The following is a 19,604-nucleotide window of genomic DNA, read 5'->3' on the forward strand; positions in this document are numbered from 1 at the left end:
TCATGTGATATCCTTACAGTGATATCCTTACAGCATGGCAATATGTCTAGTCATTTTTTAAATTTTAATAACTTCGATTTGAGTATGTTGTAATTTGATTATGTTTTGTATTATGCTTCAGCTGACAGAGCGTGACTAACCACAGGTCACCCCCGAAGCTTCAGGGTCCGGGGGGGGGGTATTCCAGTGCGGAGTACTGATCTAGAGTGTTGGACTAGACCCAGATTCGAATTCCCACTCTGCCTTGGAAGCCCTCTGGGTGACCTTCATCATAGAATCATAGAGTTGGAAGGGGCCATACAGGCCATCTAAGTCCAACCCCCTGCTCAATGCAGGATCAGCCCAAAGCATCCCAAAGCATCCAAGAAAAGTGTGAATCCAACCTTTGCTTGAAGACTTCCAGTGAGGGGGAGCTCACCACCTCCTTAGGCAGCCTATTCCACTGCTGAACTACTCTGACTGTGAAAAACTTTTTCCTGATATCTAGCCTATATCGTTGTACTTGAAGTTTAAACCCATTACTGCGTTTCCTCTCCTCTGCAGCCAGCAGAAACAGCATCCTGCCCTCCTCCAAGTGACAACCTTTCAAATACTTAAAGAGGGCTATCATGTCCCCTCTCAACCTCCTTTTCTCCAGGCTGAACATTCCCAAGTCCCTCAACCTATCTTCATAGGGCTTGGTCCCTTGGCCCCAGATCATCTTCGTCGCTCTCCTCTGTACCCTTTCAATTTTATCGACGTCCTTCTTGAAGTGAGGCCTCCAGAACTGCACACAGTACTCCAGGTGTGGTCTGACCAGTGCCGTATACAATGGGACTAGGACATCTTGTGATTTTGATGTGATGCCCCTGTTGATACAGCCCAAAATGGCATTTGCCTTTTTTACCGCTGCATCACACTGGCTGCTCATGTTTAGTTTACAGTCCACAAGTACCCCAAGGTCTCGTTCACACACAGTGTTATCAAGCCACACTCTCACAGCCGAACCCACCTTACAGGGTTGACGTGAGAATAAAATGAAATAGAACAGTGTAAGGTGTTTTGGGTCCCTGTCAGGGGGGGAAGTGGGTTACAAATGAATTAAAACTCTGACTGCGACATGAAGATGGCTCTCGTACGTACCGGATTTTCCAGGCCTAAGCCAATTTCCCTATGAAAACCTATTTACATGCTCAGTTCAGTCCTCGGCCACACACACAATGCCCCAATTATAACGCTAGGATTGGAAGCAGAATGTGCAGCCATTAAACGACTGGGTCCAGTTCTCATTTAGGCTGAGCTGCAATTGAAATTGCTCCCGTTTGGTTCCATTTGAGGCCAGAATGAGACCAATTTGGCATTCATGGAACAAGTGACTCAACTCCGGTTCACAAAGCTCTGTAATGGGGGGCCAGTTCTAATGATCTTTTGCGCACAGCGGACACTTGCTCCCTCACAGATCTAAAACTGGCAACTAGCTGTACTTGGTGCCGGGTGATTATTCCCTGCGCTGATTGATCCCAGTGGGTTACGACTGTTGTCACTTGGCAGAGGTTTGCACGGGGATTGTCAGCCCCAAGGACTGCCTAGCGGGCATGAAACAAAATAAACAAATCCTGCGTGTTTAAAAATGTGAGGCGCTCGCTTTATTCCTGCTCTTGCATTGTCCAGAGACGTGAACGGAGGTGGAAAGGAAACCAAATCCCTTTGAAAGAGGAAGGAAAGAACAAGAGTTAGCCAATTATCGCAGAGCTGCCACTGTGGTCCACAGACTTCTGCACCTGGGGTACGTCCTGCTTTGATAAAACTGGGGGAATGAAGAATTCTCCACCCTCAGCAGTTTGGAAGATCCTACAGCCTGGATTTTGTACTTTGTATTTCAGCTCCTGATATTTCTCTTTGGCCTGAAGCACGCTCTAAGATGGCTTCCTCTGCCGTGCGTCTCTGGGACGGATGTTTGGGTAGCAAGCTCAAAAAGGCCCGTTCAGTGGGGGTGGAACGGGCTGTCAAGTCATGGCCAATGTGGGGTTTTCAAGACAGGATGAAAACAGGGGAGGTTTGCCATGGCCTGCCTCACCGTAGTCACCTTGGTGAGCCAGCTTGGGTGAGGGTTCACAGAAGCGGCTTCTGATCTGCAGCAGTAGTGAAAAGTGGGGTATAAAAACCGACTCTTCTTCATCTCTTTTGAACACCGCAGAAAACTGGCTTGGCATCATGGCTGAGTGAAGGCCTCTAAATCTGGAGAACTGGGTTGGATTCCCTGCTCCTCCACAAGCAGCCAGGGGAGAAAAAGGAGAAGCAATTAAGAGGAAGGTGATGCTCCTCTTTCCCTCTGAGCAGGCTGTTTCAAGAATCAGAAACCTTTTGAAGAAGAAGAAGAAGAAGAAGAAGAAGAAGAAGAAGAAGAAGAAGAAGAAGAGTTGGTTCTTATATGCCGCTTTTCCCTAGCCAAAGGAGGCTCAAAGCGGCTTACAATCCCCTTCCCTTTCCTCTGCCCACAACAGACACCCTGTGGGGTGGGTGAGGCTGAGAGAGCCCTGATATCACTGCTCGGTCAGAACAGTTTTATCAGTGCTGTGTTGAGCCCAAGGTCACCCAGCTGGCTGCATGTGGGGGAGCGCAGAATCGAACCCGGCATGCCAGATTAGAAGTCCGCACTCCTAACCACTACACCAAACTGGCTCTCAAACTGAGGTCACTTGCCCAAACTAGTGTCATTTCAACAAGATGGGAGGGATATCATTGTGATGACCCACTACAGCCAACATGCTGGCATTCTGCACCAACTGCAGCTTCTAAACAACCTTCAAGGGTTGACCCACATACAGAATTTGGTAGTAGTCTAGTTCTGGTGTTACCAGGCTGTGTGCCATAGTGGCAAGATCTTCTCTTCCCAGGAAGAACCCCATCTGGCTCACTGGTGAAAGGCCTTGTTTTTCATGGCCTCCAGAGATAAACCGAGCGAATGGTGCTTGGTGTCCTGCACTTGTTCCCGGGACTTTCTGGCAGTCAAGGGTGGGATTGCCATCCCCAGAACACAACCTCGGTCCTTGGCGGGAACCATCAGCGGCTTCCAAGCCCCCGGCTGGGCCATCTAAGGGATGACAAGGCACAAATTATAGCTCTATTATTGCAATCAAGCCATTAAAAGGACAAATGCCGCATTGGGTGTCAAACTTCATAAAAGTTATCTTTTGCACTCTGCCGTACATTTCTTATTAATTCTGCCTCCTCAGAGCAGTTGACTGCGTTGTTTGTGCAGCATAAATCACTTTGCCTCTTCAGAGAATTCGCTGCTGGAAGCTTTCCCCCTCCCCCGGCATCCCTGCCCAGTCTCTGTGCCTGTGATTATGGTAAAGCTGACATTTGCTGATAAATGTCTAATTCCACCAGTAACCTTTTCCGGATGCCAGTCTCTTCCACGCCTCTTGTCGGCCTGGGCTGACAAATTGCTTTGCTATCAGACAGGCCATTACAGGGGTCAGTGACGCAGCGGTGCTGGCCTTTGCACTCGAGGAGAACCTCTCCAAATGTGGCCCCCTGGAAGACCCAGAGCAGGCCGTCCAAAGGGACCGCTCCAGACCAAAGACTCCCAGAGGACAACAACCCTGTTTCCTCCAGTAGAATTAGCCGTTGCACAACACACATATGACAGGACTTCCAGCTCTTACTCAGGAAAGGCTCAGAGGTGTACAAGCCCACCATTCAAAGCTGCCACTTCTCCCAGGGGAACTGGAATAAGACTTGGTTTATATGTCCTGTTTTTCACTGTCTCACTCATCCACTGTAACCTGCAATGCCCTTGAGCCTTCACAGAATCAGCCTCCCCATCAGATGGCTCTCCAGCCTCTGCTTAAAAATCTCCAAAGATGGAGAACCCACCACCTTCCAAGGAAGCCTGTTCCACTGAGAAACCGCTCTGACTGTCAGGAACTTCTTCCAGATGTTTAGACGGAATTTAGAATCATAGAATCACAGAGTTGGAAGGGACCTCCTGGGTCATCTAGTCCAACCCCCTACACTCTGCAGGACACTCACAGCCCTCTTGCTCACCCACTGTCACCTGCCACCCCCTTGAACCCTCACAGAATCAGCCTCTCCATCAGAGGGATATCCGGTCTCTTTTTAAAAATCTCCAAAGATGGAGAACTCACCACCTCCCGAGGAAGCCTGTTCCACTGAGGAACCGCTCTGACTGTCAGGAACTTCTTCCTGATGTTTAGACAGAATTTAGAATCATAGAATAATAGAGTTGGAAGGGACCTCCTGGGTCATCTAGTCCAACCCCCTGCACTGTGCAGGACACTCCCAACCCTCTCGCTCATCCCCTGTCACCTGCCACCCCCTTGAGCCTTCACATAATCAGCCTCTCCGTCAGATGGCTATTTCTTTATTAGATAGATTAGATTTCTATACGGCCCATTCTGGAAATCCTACTCTGGGCAGCGCAAAGCAGACTAATACACTTAAAAATTAAATTTGATTAAGACAATTTAGACACAGTTAAAATAACAGTAAAGCAGGTTAAAAATTAAGCATCAGCTATCTAAAAACTGGCATCTCTTATAATCTCTTAATCAGACCCTCGAAGGCCTGCGTCTCCCATGTCAATGGTAGGCAGTAACATACGGGTTGGGTGGGGCCTGATGGAAGTGAAAGGTCCGCTTTCTTTGGTCCTGGCGGAAGAGCTCTGTCTTGCAGGCCGCGTGGAACTGTGGACATACCTGGAAACCCTGACCAGTCCAAAGATGGAGATTAAATAAAGTAGTTATTGTGAAATTCCCTTCCCATGTTCCTACCCCTTGAGTCTTGGTGGGAGGGGGGCACAGCCAAGCCACCATCCCTGCCCGAGTCCAATAATATTCCAGACACAAAAACATTTAGACACTCTCTTGGAAGTCTTCCCACTCTGAAAAATGGTTTCATGGTACGCTCCTAGCCCGAGAGTTACTTTATGCATATTCCCTTAGCCTGATTAATGTTCTTTTTAATGGCTTGTTTTAATATTGACTTTTTATGGGGTTTAATGATTCGGTTTGATTTGTTTGTATTTCATGAGCAGGTCTTTGAAGACGAGGCAAATCAGGGTTGTGGTTGTAACATGCGATGAGCAGTGAGTAAGGTAGGTGTAAATTCTGATGCGAGCACCCGCTACAGCTTGGTCTCTCGGTTGACGGCTTCTAATCTGGAGAGCCTGGTTGGATCCCCCACTGTTCTCACCAGGCAGAAATATCAGGGCTCTCTCAGTCCCACACTCCTTGTGGGGTGTCTGTTGTGGGGAGAGGAAAGGGAAGGCGACGGGAAGCCGCTTGGAGATTCCATCTAGTAGTGAAATAGTAGGGTATAAAAGCCACCTCTTCTACACAGGTGTGGATTTTCTACAGGTGCAAACTTGGCTGTAGAACTTGTTAGTTTAATTAACTGATGAAGGATGTGAGCTCTGGCAAGAAGAATCCTAGAATCACAGAGTTGGAAGGGACCTGCTGGGTCATCTAGTCCAACCCCCTGCACTAGGCAGGACACTCACAACCCTCTCACTCATCCACTGTCACCTGCCACCCCTTTGAGCCTTCCCAGAATCAGCCTCTCCGTTGGATGGCTCTCCAGCCTCTGCTTAAAAATCTCACAAGATGGAGACCCCACCACCTCCCGAGGAAGCCTGTTCCACTGAGGAACCACTCTGACTGTCAGGAACTTCTTCCGGAGGTTTAGATGGAATTTCTTTTGCATTAATTTCAGCGTTCTGGTCCGTCCCTCTGGGTCAAGAGAGTTTGTTATTATACATCCCTACTCGAAGGATTCTCCAAGCGATGTCCAATTCCCTTCCCTTCCTCTCCCCAAAACAGGCACCCTGTGAGGGAGGTGAGGCTGAGACACCTCAGTCAGAACAGCTCTATCAGGACCATGACTAGTCCAAGGTCACCAACTGGCTGCATGTCGAGGCTCGGCAGATTAAAAGCCGCCACTCTGAAACACGACATCACACTGGCTCCCAAAGTGGTCCATGCCACACTGGCAATGCTGATGTGAATTTTGGGAAGATGGAAATAACCAGGCAACGAGAGAAAGGGAGAAAGACCAGCCAGACATTCAAGTGCCAAAAGCGCAGCGATGTTCCCCTCCCTAGAAATATCTCTTTCCAGCTCTGTCTTAGCATTGCCAGCTGTGACTGGGTAATACCTGGGGATTTGGGGGGAAGGATCCTGCGGAGTGCGTGGTTTAGGAACAGGGAATACTGCCACAGACTTCACCATCCTCCAAAGCAGCCATCTTCTGCAGGAGAACTGATCTTGGCCATCTGCAGATCTACTGTAATAATGGGAGATCTCCAGGTGCGACCTGGAGGGTGGCAACTCTGGTGCGTGTGTCTTCCCATTAACCAGGCCTGAAACCAACCAGGGAGTCAATGTGGTTATTTCCCATTTGGGGCAAAACAGGAGTCTCCAACATGGTGCTCATGGGTGCCATAGTGCAGGGGTAGTCAAACTGCGGCCCTCCAGATGACCATGGACTACAATTCCCAGCGAATGCCGGCAGGGGCTCATGGGAATTGTAGTCCATGGACATCTGGAAGGCCGCAGTTTGACTACCCCAATGCCTACCAGGTGTTTGGGCCAAGTGGGTGGGATCAAGCGGGGCTTTTCCCCCGGAAGGCTTCCGATTGGCTGCTGGAGGTTTGCCCGGTTGCCACGACAGCACACGGATGCTCTGCGTGTTGCCGAAAGGAAGCCGTGGCAGGCATTTTGTGGCTAGTTCCACCCACCACCGGATTGCCAAGGCTGGGAAGCTCTGCCAGGAGGAAGGTTCACTCATCTGCTCACCCCAGGCGGAAGGGAGGCAGGGGAGTTGGGAGTGAGTTGTCTCCCGTGCTCACGGCAGGCCCCGTCTCTGCGATTATCCCAGGACAGCTTCATTGGAGATTCTATGCTGTGCGTGTTCAGCGCATTTGTTCGCCAACAGGATTTTCCTTCCCTTTTCATCAGGGGCCTTTTCATTATTCATGGGCCTCTGATGAAAAAGGTCACTGCAATTACTCCAAAACAAACAAATTCCGCCTAATGTGCCGTAATGGTTTGTTGTTTCCTCTTCTTGGCAATCAGAAAGCCAAGGGAACCCGGCGGGGGGGGGGGCTGCATCTCCACTGGATGCGCCATTAGCAAAGGCAGGGAAATAATACGAGCAGACACGGCCTCTCCTTCGGGTCACTTTTCACTACCCGAAGGAGTCCCAAAGGCCCTTATTGGCCCCCGGAGAGTTGATAGGCTCTTAACATTTTCACTTTGGCAGCAGCTGCCACTTCACTATGAGGGTCCCCGCTGTTGTGTGACTGAAGCTGTGGCAGCCATTTTGTGCCTGGCTCCGCCTCCTGCGGCAGCCATTTTTCAGGAAATTGGGTCAGAAACGCAGCAGTGCCTGCTGGCTGAAAAAGGGTGAGGTCCCCTCCGGACTGCTCTCCCTGGGAGCTCTCCTGGGTCCTGATTCTCCTCCCCGCTACTCTGGCTGCTCCCACATAAAGAATTGGGGGGGGGGCAGCCAGTAGTTCTCCCCAGGACTATTCGTCTTTTGAGATTCTGTGCACATGCAGTGGTCGGTCAAGTCAGGTCTCCGGAAGTCCATAACACTGACCTCATAGATGACCAAAGAGAGGTGTATGCGTAGCAAAGCGGAAGTCCCGGTAAGCACATCTGGAAAAAGGGCTGGATTTTTGTACCCTCCTTTTCTCTAGCAGAAGGAGTTTCAAAGCAGCTGACAAATCTCCGCCCCTTCCCCTCCCCACAGCCGACACACTTGAGGCATCTGGGGCTGAGAGAGCTCTAAGAAAACTGTGACTGGCCCAAGAACACCAACCTGGCTTCAAGTGCAGGTTCAAGCCGAGTTCTCCAGATTAGAGGCCTCCACTCTGAACCACAAGCCCTTGCTGGCTCACTCACACCACAGAGAGTGACAGGCCCTGAGGTGTGATTTCACACACACACACACACACACACACACACACACAAACATACACACCTTGGACTTGGTGGACATTTGCGCCTGGAGGTGTCTCCCATTCCCTCTCCCCTAAAGCCACTGGTGGGGGATAAATGCCACCCCTGAGCCCAGAGGCTGCCATGGAGTCACCCGATCTGCCCCTGCTGTACTATAAAAATCAAATTAATATATTAAATATTAAATATTAAAATTTGATATAAAAATAGAATAAATCATCATCATCATCATCATCATCATTCAAGGAGGCCCCGAGATGTTCAGTGGAGGGAGATGGAGCTCTGGGGGGGATGACTCTTCCTGGCCAAAGAGGTGGCCTCTTTGTAATACACTTCTTGAAAAACCTTTAAAGTCATCTGTTCGGAGATCTAGCAGGACCCAGAAACCCATAAATCCTGCCCAAAGCCAACCATCAATAATGATCCCCCAGCCATTTATTTTTCCTGCTGAGGAAGTGCCAGACACACAGAGAACAGGGAAGAAGGCCTTTTCGCTGGGGAGGGGAAGTGTCCTTCTTACCAGCAGGATTAATGACATGATACAGGGAGTGGTGATGATGAAAGGCAGAGGACCGACTGATGGTGTGACGGTTTTGGTGATGGAAAGGGGCCAGGGGGCTCTGTGGTTGGGAAGGCCTCGGCCTCTCTATATTTTTCACAGTCAGAGTAGTTCAGCAGTGGAATAGGCTGCCTAAGGAGGTGGTGAGCTCCCCCTCACTGGCAGTCTTCAAGCAAAGGTTGGATACACACTTTTCTTGGATGCTTTAGGATGATTTGGGCTGATCCTGCGTTGAGCAGGGGGTTGGACTAGATGGCCTGCATGGCCCCTTCCAACTCTATGATTCTATGATTCTAGTTCAGCAGTGAAATAGGCTGCCTAAGGAGGTGGTGAGCTCCCCCTCACTGGCAGTCTTCAAGCAAAGGTTAGATACACACTTTTCTTGGATGCTTTAGGATGCTTAGGGCTGATCCTGCGTTGAGCAGGGGGTTGGACTAGATGGCCTGCATGGCCCCTTCCAACTCTATGATTCTAGTTCAGCAGTGAAATAGGCTGCCTAAGGAGGTGGTGAGCTCCCCCTCACTGGCAGTCTTCAAGCAAAGGTTGGATACACACTTTTCTTGGATGCTTTAGGATGCTTAGGGCTGATCCTGCGTTGAGCAGGGGGTTGGACTAGATGGCCTGTATGGCCCCTTCCAACTCTATGGTTCTATGATTCTGACAAGCTGGGCAGGTGAATAGGATTGGCCAGTCATCTCTAAGGTGGGTGTCATTTCTTAATAAAACTATATCATTCTTTATGAAGCAGGTGCTCTAGCAGGCCTTGCATATTTAACCTCTGCCAGCAGCCCCAAGGTACCTCCCATCTCTATGTCTCTGTGGAAGGCTGTATGGCGGGCAACTACCATAAAGGTAAAGGTAAAGGTATCCCCTGTGCAAGCACTGAGTCATGTCTGACCCATGGGGTGACACCCTCCAGCGTTTTCATGGCAGACTCAATATGGGGTGGTTTGCCAGGGCCTTCCCCAGTCATGACCGTTTACCCCCCAGCAAGCTGGGTCCTCATTTTACCGACTTTCAACATAACCACGGGGCTCTCTGGATCGTGGCCAACCGGTAACCCACTTTGTGCGCAACCTGTCTTTAATCCAGGCCCGCAGCGCCATTGCTCTTTGAAGCACATCAATGTTCTGAAGCAAACCAACCTGACAGAGAGCCTTGTGGGCCTCCCCTGGAAACAATTTGCATGCCTCACCCCACTCACTGGGACGCCCTTCCCGGCATATCGCACAACTCCATCGGCCGTCTTGGCCAGTCCCTCCATCCTTCCTCAGCAGCTCATTTGACTTCTCCTCCTTTGCTTTAATTACACACCTACTCAGGTTTATCTCATATATTAAAACCTCAGAAAGTGATTTCTTAAAAATAGCAATCAATTGGTATTTAATTGCAATAGACTAGCTGCCTTATTAAATCTAAATTAAATGCTCGTTCAGGACTATTAAAAAGTTACCAGACTGCCAAATTCTGAATGCAATATGACACAGAGTTCACCACGAAGATTTTCCTCCCTTTTATATACTTTTTAAATGAATGCAAAATTATATCTATTTGATCATTTGGTGATTTATTGCGCTGAATGCCTTATTTGTTTGTTTTTAGATTAAAAGCCCAACTGAAAGTACCATGTAGTGATTTTCAGTTAATCTGATTTAGTAGAATCAGCTTTTCAATGCGACAAGACTCAGGAGGACGTGTTGATCTCGGGAACTAGGACCAAATGGTGCCCTTAGTGGAGGGGCTTGGCTGCAACTGAAGGCAGGGTGAGTACCCAATGGGGAAGAAGTCCAAGGGCCCTTCTGTGAATGACACAGAGAGTGTCAGTTGCTTGACCAACCAGAATTATAGAATCCTAGAGTGGGAAGGGGCCATCCAGGCCATCTAGTCCCACCCCCTGCTCAGTACAGGATCAGCCTCAAACATCCAGGAGAAGGGTCTGTCCAGCCGCTGCTTTGAGACGGCCAATGAGGGGGAGCTCCCCACCTCCTTAGGCAGCCCCTTCCACTGCTGAACTAGACTCACAGAATCCTAGAGTGGGAAGGGGCCATGGAGGCCATCTAGTCCCACCCCCTGCTCAGTGCAGGATCAGCCTCCAGCATCCAGGAGAAGGATCTGACCAGCCACTGCTTGAAGACGGCCAATGAGGGGGAGCTCCCCACCTCCTCAGGAAGCCCCTTCCATGGCTGAACTAGACTCCTAGAATCCTAGAGTGGGAAGGGGCCACAGAGGCCATCTAGTCCCACCCCCTGCTCAGTGCAGGATCAGCCTCAAGCATCCAGGAGAAGGATATGTCCAGCCGCTGCTTGAAGACGGCCAGTGAGGGGGAGCTCCACACCTCCTTAGGCAGCCCCTTCCACTGCTGAACTAGACTCCTAGAATCCTAGAGTGGGAAGGGGCCATGCAGGCCATCTAGTCCCACCCCCTGCTCAGTGCAGGATCAGCCTCCAGCATCCAGGAGAAGGATCTGTCCAGCTGCTGCTTGAAGACGGCCAGTGAAGGAGAGCTCCCCACCTCCTTAGGCTTCGTAGAGTTTGTTTCCCAGCACACATCTGGGAAATTGAAGTCACCCATGATGACAAGGTCCTGCCGCTTGGATATTTTCTCAAGCTGCTCACAAAGTGCAGCATCTACATCCTCTCGTTGGTCAGGCGGTCGGTAGCAGACGCCAACCACCACACTGTTTGTTTTCCCCTCGCTTATTTCATTCCTTTCATGAACTGGACTCATAGAATCCTACAGTGGGATACTGTATTTTTTATGCGTTGTCTTTTGTGGCAATGTATATTTGTTGCCACGCATAGCTTTCAATTTTTTTAAAAAAATTAAAATTCGCACTTGGGGGAATTTTGGGGGCACATGAGCCTCTAATTGGTTGCCTCCCTTGATTGACAAGCTGAGGAGCAGTGACTAAAAGAGCATATTGTTCTCGGTAGTGAATTTTTCACCACCCGTGAGAAAGGGGAAAAGAGATGCTGCAGCACAGCGTGAAGGGAAAAACTGCTGAATTATGCATGAGCCAGTGGGAGACATCATGCGATTTTGCCCCATGTGCAGAAGTGGCCCAAGTCCTTGCTGATTATTGGCTGCTGCTCTTCTTTCGTTCATGGGACACACGCTAAATAATGCCGTTCCAATCCAGCAACTGTTTGCAAGTTGATTTTGCGCACAGTAAAATCCCGCCGCAAAGTGCACCGAAAGAGAGTTATTTAGTGTGGTGCGGAAGGGCCCCTTCCCCGTTGCAGACCCGGATTTGCCCCAACAGCAGGTCTGCCACGATCGTGAGTTTCTGATGAGAGCAGGATCCCGCTCTGATCCCGGCACAAACTTCGCCGCTGCCATGTTCTGCCACTCCTGGCAAATCGTTGCCGCCGTGGTATTTCAGAGCTTCCTCGTTGCAGGAAGATCAAAGTTCTGTCTTTCGTTTAGCGAAACTCAAACACAGAACTCAAATCCCAGAAAGAGGAATACAAAGAGAGTGACCAAAAAAAGTAAGTCCCCTTGATCTTTTTTTTTTTTTTTTAAGAAAAGAGCCTTAAACGGGACGAGCAGCTGCAAGCCTTCCGCGGCGGAAGATGAATGGGCCGCGATGTAAGTCCTTGTCGGGCTTTGTGGGATGAAAGACAGTGTTGGTGCAGAAGTTCCCTCTGCCAACAAGACCCTTTTCATCCCTGCCTTTTCTGAACGGTGTTTTCAGAGGGTCTCTCTCCTGAATGCCACACGATTGTCCTGTTTCCCTTTGACCGGCCTGCCATGGCCTGAGGGGCTTAGAGCAGGGGTAGTCAACCTGTGGTCCTCCAGAGGTCCATGGACTACAATTCCCATGAGCCCCTGCCAGCAAACACTGGCAGGGGCTCATGGGAATTGTAGTCCATGGACCTCTCGAGGACCACAGGTTGACTACCCCTGGCTTAGAGGGCAGCGCGTTCATGGCCACACCGCTTAGGATATGAGCAAAGCTGCCATTCAGCGGTTGGGGAGGGGTGGGGAGAGCGAAGGAGGGGGATCCCGTTAGGAGCTGGTTCCACTATGTACGTTTTGTGGCTGCGGAAAGGGACTCATTCGGGATTTGGGCATCCTTCATCTTGGCTGTAAGCAAAAGGGTGTGTGACTCAAAAAGGCAGGCCCTATGAAGCCAGATCCTGAAGATGAAACTCAAATACTTTGGCCACCTCATGAGAAGGAAGGACTCCCTGGAGAAGAGCCTAATGCTGGGAGCGATCGAGGGCAAAAGAAGAAGGGGACGACAGAGAATGAGGTGGCTGGATGGAGCCACTGAAGCAGTCGGTGCAAACTTAAATGGACTCCGGGGATTGGTAGAGGACAGGAAGGCCTGGAGGATCATTGTCCATGGGGTCGCGATGGGTCGGACACAACTTCGCACATAACAACAACAACAACATGAAGCCAGGATCCATTTGATGCTCCGTTTTTTCACCGGTGCAAATTGTGGGCAACAGAAAAAGGGCTCAGAAAAGGAGATGAGTGGGGAGAAGGTGGGGCTGAAAAGGAGGGCATGCACAGCCTCTTTGCTGCTTCTGGGGTTGAATGCTGCTCACGCAACACAGGCAGGGAAGAGCCAGCAGTCAACTGGAGTCAGGAATCCCCCAAAGGGATAGACCACCTTCACTGCCAATAACAGGAGAGAGAATGGAAAAAAGAGAAAGCCAGAAGGAACTGAAACCTCCTTCTAGAGAAGCTCAGACAACAGTGGCCTCATGGGTGACATACTTAAGTAATCCTAGAGTGGGAAGGGGCCATGGAGGCCATCTAGTCTCACCCCCTGCTCAGTGCAGGATCAGCCTCCAGCATCCAGGAGAAGGATCTGTCCAGCCGCTGCTTGAAGACGGCCAGTGAGGGGGAGCTCCCCACCTCCTCAGGCAGCCCCTTCCCCTGCTGAACTAGACTCCTAGAATCCTAGAGTGGGAAGGGGCCATGCAGGCCATCTAGTCCCACCCCCTGCTCAGTGCAGGATCAGCCTCCAGCATCCAGGAGAAGGATCTGTCCAGCCGCTGCTTGAAGACGGCCAGTGACGGGGAGCTCCCCACCTCCTTAGGCAGCCCCTTCCACTGCTGAACTAGACTCCTAGAATCCTAGAGTGGGAAGGGGCCATGCAGGCCATCTAGTCCCACCCCCTGCTCAGTGCAGGATCAGCCTCCAGCATCCAGGAGAAGGATCTGTCCAGCCACTGCTTCAAGATGGCCCGTGAGGGGGAGCTCCCCACCTCCTTAGGCAGCCCCTTCCACTGCTGAACTAGACTCCTAGAATCCTAGAGTGGGAAGGGGCCATGCAGGCCATCTAGTCCCTCCCCCTGCTCAGTGCAGGATCAGCCTCAAGCATCCAGGAGAAGGATCTGTCCAGCCGCTCCTTGAAGACGGCCAGTGAGGGGGAGCTCCCCACCTCCTCAGGCAGCCCCTTCCCCTGCTGAACTAGACTCCTAGAATCCTAGAGTGGGAAGGGGCCATGCAGGCCATCTAGTCCCTCCCCCTGCTCAGTGCAGGATCAGCCTCAAGCATCCAGGAGAAGGATCTGTCCAGCCGCTCCTTGAAGACGGCCAGTGAGGGGGAGCTCCCCACCTCCTCAGGCAGCCCCTTCCCCTGCTGAACTAGACTCCTAGAATCCTAGAGTGGGAAGGGGCCATGCAGGCCATCTAGTCCCACCCCCTGCTCAGTGCAGGATCAGCCTCCAGCATCCAGGAGAAGGATCTGTCCAGCCGCTGCTTGAAGACGGCCAGTGAGGGGGAGCTCCCCACCTCCTTAGGCAGCCCCTTCCACTGCTGAACTAGACTCCTAGAATCCTAGAGTGGGAAGGGGCCATGCAGGCCATCTAGTCCCTCCCCCTGCTAAGTGCAGGATCAGCCTCCAGCATCCAGGAGAAGGGTCTGTCCAGCCGCTGCTTGAAGACGGCCAGTGAGGGGGAGCTCCCCACCTCCTTAGGCAGCCCCTTCCACTGTTGAACTGACTCCTAGAATCCTAGAGGGGGGAAGGGGCCATGGAGGCCATCTAGTCCCACCCCCTGCTCAGTGCAGGATCAGTCTCCAGCATCCAGTAGAAGCATCTGTCCAGCCGCTGCTACAATCCAGCCAGTGAGGGGGAGCTCCCCACCTCCTTAGGCAGCCCATCCCATTGCTGAACTACTCAGACAGAGGAAAAGTTTCCTGATATCTGGCCAGTATCATTCTACATTTAGTTACAAACCACTATCGCAGGTCCTCTCCTCTGCTCCCCTGCCCTTCCTAGGTGTCAACCTTTCAACTACTTCCAGAGACTAATCCTGTCCCCTCTCCACCTCCTCTTCTCCACGGTGAACATTCCCAGGTCCCTCACCCTTTCCTCATAGCCCCCCCCCCCATCAGTCCCATCGCTTCCCTGCATCGGCTCTATTTTTCCACGCCGTTTTGGCAGTGAGCTCTCCAGAACTGTGCACAGTACTTCAAGTGGGGTGTGACCAATGCAGGACCTAAAACAGTTCTGCTAGGCCTGTGGCTGAGGTCTAGAAATTACAGCAAGACCACGCTGGCCATCCTGTCTATAATCCCCCCATCAAAGAAATCCTCTAATAAGTTTTATTATGGTTTTTGTATCCCGTTTTTCACTGCCTGTAGGAGTCTCAAAAAGGCTTACAATCACCTTCCGTTTCTTCTGCCCCCAACAGCCATAAGGGAGAGTGGCATCTAAATACAAAAATAAATAAATAAGCCAAGTCTGGGCAGCTTTTGTACATTACTGTCCATCAAATGACCAACCTTAAATGCTCCCCCCATCCCTTAGGCATGGAAAGATCCCATTGCTGTGAATTTTCCTGTGGGACCACGGGCAGCAACTTTCTCTGTCTCCCTTCCAGGGTTGTTGTGAGGCAACAATGACATGGAAATACACGAGCAAACCTTTGGCCAAGGAGAACTGACTCACCTCCATCCTTCTTGTTTCCGCACAAGCCGCTCTCTGCAAACGCCCTCCAGGGTCTAATGTTCAGCCTTTTGATGTTGCCTGCAAACCCCCCAGAATGGTCTACTTTTCACAAAACGCATGTCGGAGTGAATGCAAAACGCAGCATAAATTCATAAGCAGCCCCATAAATGGGTTTCAGTGAAATAAGTCATCTCGAAAAAGATGATTCCTACCACGGAATTTCCCCAGAGAGCCTTTGTGTCTTGTCTGCTTTATTTCATAGCCTATATTAGAAAGTATAAACATCAACAAAGGAAAAGAGAATGGAAATTGGGGGCGGGGGTGGGGGGGATGCCAGTTGAAGAGACGGTCAGTTGGAAAGAGTTCCTTTAGCAGGAGTGAGTGAGTGAGTCTCATGCACAAAATATTATTGCAAGTCCTGTTCACTACAATTAGCTACATTGGCGATTATCAGGTCCTCCTTCCCTCTGGCTGTAGGAACATCTTGGAGCTTTCACAGACCCCACCAGAAAACTGTATGCCTCTTTGGGCAGGGACTTACGTTTTGCTTATGCTGCTCTTGTCAAGTGCCTGAACATTGATCGGGGGGGGGAGGGTGGTAGGGGGAAGCACCATCCAGTCACAGTGGACCTGTGGTGACCCAACAGGATTTTCGAGACAGAGATGTTCAGACATGGTTTGCAGCTCCTAGAGGGAGAGGGCTGTGGCTTAGGAATTGTTATACATTTGGGATGCAGCTTGCCCCCCATGGGAGAGACCAAGACTAGGAAGTGCTTTTCCTGGGTCTAGGTGGAGTTCATTAGAAAGTCCACCAGGAAGTGCTCGTCCTGTGGCTGGGTGGAGTTCATTAGCAAGTCCATTAGATTCCAATCTTACCACAGCCTATATCTGGTGAAACATCAGGGATTAAAATTACCAGATAACAGCCACATATGCTGCCTCAGAAGATGGCAGAGTCTCCTTCATTGGAAGTTTTGGGGAGGAGATTGGATGAGCGCCTGCTAGGAGGGTGTGATCTTTACATCCCTGAGCATTAGGCCCTTTGGGGTCTCTTCCAGCTCTGTCTGATTCTGATTCACACAGCCTGAGTGACCTAAAATAACAGCCAGTCGACTCTGTCCTTGGCCGATTCATCATTCTCAGGTCTGTACAGCATGCTCGTCAAAACCATCCGGCCTTCCTGGCAGAAGGAACTACTCAGAGCCCAAACGCAGCTGTGGACGAACAAGGAGGGCAAGGCGGGCCGGAAAGAGCCCCTCTCCCTGGGGGCTTGCGGCAGAGGCCTGGCCAGGGATCCACGGCGTCACCCTTTGGCCTGTGGCTGCATCTCCCATGAATACATCACACCCTTGGCTGAGCACCAGACAGTGCTCTACGACACCTGCTGATGAAGTGGTCTGTAAAGCACCATTACGGGTGACCCTTTTCCAGATGTGGGGCAACATCCAGGCCGGATTTCATTCCTGGCGCGTGACTGTGCTGTGCGGAGCAGGCCTCCTTTCTGCTGAAGCGACACAGACCCAACCAAGGCCCTTCACACTGGGCAGAAGAACCCCACGCCAGCCCCTCTGGGGCCCCCAGTGCCAAAATAAACAGGTGCTTTGACATTGCCTGACTCCCCCTCATGACCTTGGTGGTCCTTTAAGGCAGTGGTCCCCAACCCCCGGTCCGGAGACCGGTACTGGGCCGTGGCTCCTCCTCGTCCTCCTCTCTGGCTGTTGCCTCGGGGGCTGCCCTGCTACTCTGTTGCCAGCTCACCTTTGGTGCTCTCCAGCGGCCGCCATGGCTGGGGCTCCCCCTTAGCATGGCACTGCACAGCTGCTGTTGGCAGCACCCCCCAGTGGGCGGCGGGAAGTCAGGGGCGCCAGCGGGAAAGCAAGTAGAAAAGGGGCTCAGGCGGCAGCAACGTCCCTTGGCAAAAGACCCCCCCCCCCGGGCCTCAGTAAAATTGTCAAGCGTTGACCAGTCCCTGGAGATAGAAAGGTTGGGGACCACTGCTGTAAGGTCTCCTGTCTCCATATGAGCCAGAATCAACCTGGCTTGGCTGTTGACAGGACTTATTACATGGGGGACAGGAGGGCTCTCTTTGAGTATCTAAAGAGCGGTCGCCATTAAGGGCTGGCCCCGTGAGGGCCGGCCACCCAAGAAAGGGTGACGGCTGGAGTGTGCGTGCTGTTGGCATGCACAGAGCAGGAGGGAGGGGCCAACGGGTGCTTTAAAAGGTGCCACGTGCGGCGTGGGCAGCCTCTTCGCCAGAGAACGCCATCGGGACTGCTCCCCTCCCCCCCTCCCTAGTTGCCACGTTTGGCCGTTTGAGTTCTTAAGGAGTTCTTATTGTTGCCACAGCAGCAGATTAGAGGCACGAGGGGCAGCCTGCTTGGCAGGGGGCCGATTTGTATCCTGGACTCCCTGAGAGGTTAGGGGTCCCTTTAAGGGGCTGGCTGAAAGGAGCGTGGCTGATCCTGCTGGGTGGCCAAGGCTCAAAAGCCAGGCATCCTGGGGAGCCACATGAGATGGTCATCCCCTGGCTCTCCACAGAGGTCCCTTCCTGCTTGGAGAACTCCAGAGGCAAGGGCCGTCCTCCTGGCTGGGAGAGGCGGTACCAGGACGCCTCTGGGCTCTGGGGTATTGCAGCCAAACAGCTGTGGGGGTTAGGCTTCCCCCTGCGTGCCACATATTTGGGCCAACCCTCTGTTTTGGGTTGGTGTTAATAACGCTGTGGCCATGTTAATGCCCATTCAGGAGTCGTGTCTTTCTTGGTACAGTGCCAGCCTGCTATTCGAAAGGTTGTCCCATGGAGAAGGGCAGAGAGTCGTTCCTGTTGGCAACAGAGGAGAGGACCCCCAGGAAGGCGCTTAAACTACATGTGGGATGGGAGAAGCTAGATCTCAGGGGAAACTTTCTGAATCGTTTGTAAGAACACTCCGCTCCAGGGGTGGGTAAGACAGCCCAGCCCCTCTGGGTTCTCACAGGACAGAGAGAGATGAACAAATTCAGACAGAGACTGAGCTAAGGACTAGAAAACAGAGATTTCGAAAGGATATTCCGAGCAACAATGCAAAGCATAGGTGGCAGGCATAAAACAGCATGACAAAAGCAAAAGAAACAGCAATCCCTACCTTAGCAGGTCTGCCCCTAATGCTGGCAGGCTCTGGCAAGAAGATAACAGAATGTCACCCAAGCGTCTGTGGGTTGGCCATCCATTCTGAGGTGGAGACTCATAGGTGGAAACGAGGGTGCCAAAGACCTTGCTGGGGCAGATACAGACCCACAGCCCTTCCCTGTAACCATCAGGCAATTAAACTGGCCAAAGGAGGCTGATGAAGACCAGCTGAGCCAGATGGCCCAGGTGTGAATGTTTTAGGGATTTCCCACGGTCTCTTCAAGAAGGCTCATACAACAAGCTCTCTCTTAAAGACACAAGACAGAGATAGCTCCATTTGTTCTTAGGTCTTGACAGGGTTACAGAAGATGAAAGAAATACTCCCTGTAATCACAAAGTCCAAGTAGTTCAGCCGTGGAAGGGGCTGCCTAAGGAGGTGGGGAGCTCCCCCTCACTGGCCGTCTTCAAGCAGCGGCTGGACAGATCCTTCTCCTGGATGTTGGAGGCTGATCCTGCACTGAGCAGGGGGTGGGACTAGATGGCCTGCATGGCCCCTTCCCACTCTAGGATTCTGTGGGTCTAGTTCAGCAGTGGGATGGGCTGCCTAAGGAGGTGGGGAGCTCCCCCTCACTGGCCGTCTTCAAGCAGCGGCTGGACAGATCCTTCTCCTGGATGCTGGAGGCTGATCCTGCACTGAGCAGGGGGTGGGACTAGATGGCCTGCATGGCCCCTTCCCACTCTAGGATTCTAGGAGTCTAGTTCAGCAGTGGGATGGGCTGCCTAAGGAGGTGGGGAGCTCCCCCTCACTGGCCGTCTTCAAGCAGCGGCTGGACAGATCCTTCTCCTGGATGCTTGAGGCTGATCCTGCATTGATCAGGGGGTGGGACTAGATGGCCTACATGGCCCCTTCCCACTCTAGGATTCTAGGAGTCTAGTTCAGCAGTGGAAGGGGCTGCCTAAGGAGGTGGGGAGCTCCCCCTCACTGGCCATCTTCAAGCAGCGGCTGGACAGATCCTTCTCCTGGATGCTGGAGGCTGATCCTGCATTGATCAGGGGGTGGGACTAGA

The 19,604-nt window shown here is 51.7% G+C and overlaps 1 long non-coding RNA gene across 1 annotated transcript; it reads right to left on the bottom strand.

The window, feature by feature from the left end:
- Positions 1-1,367: 1,367 nt before the first annotated feature.
- Positions 1,368-18,749, bottom strand: LOC143828867 (uncharacterized). Its single transcript, XR_013227947.1, has 4 exons — positions 18,554-18,749; positions 15,435-15,512; positions 2,838-3,073; positions 1,368-1,684 (listed from the first exon to the last, which is right to left on the bottom strand). It is a non-coding gene; the product is annotated as an uncharacterized LOC143828867 (long non-coding RNA).
- Positions 18,750-19,604: the final 855 nt, after the last annotated feature.

Source organism: Paroedura picta, chromosome 2 (assembly GCF_049243985.1).
Source record: "Paroedura picta isolate Pp20150507F chromosome 2, Ppicta_v3.0, whole genome shotgun sequence".
In the NCBI taxonomy this organism is placed as follows: domain Eukaryota; kingdom Metazoa; phylum Chordata; class Lepidosauria; order Squamata; family Gekkonidae; genus Paroedura; species Paroedura picta.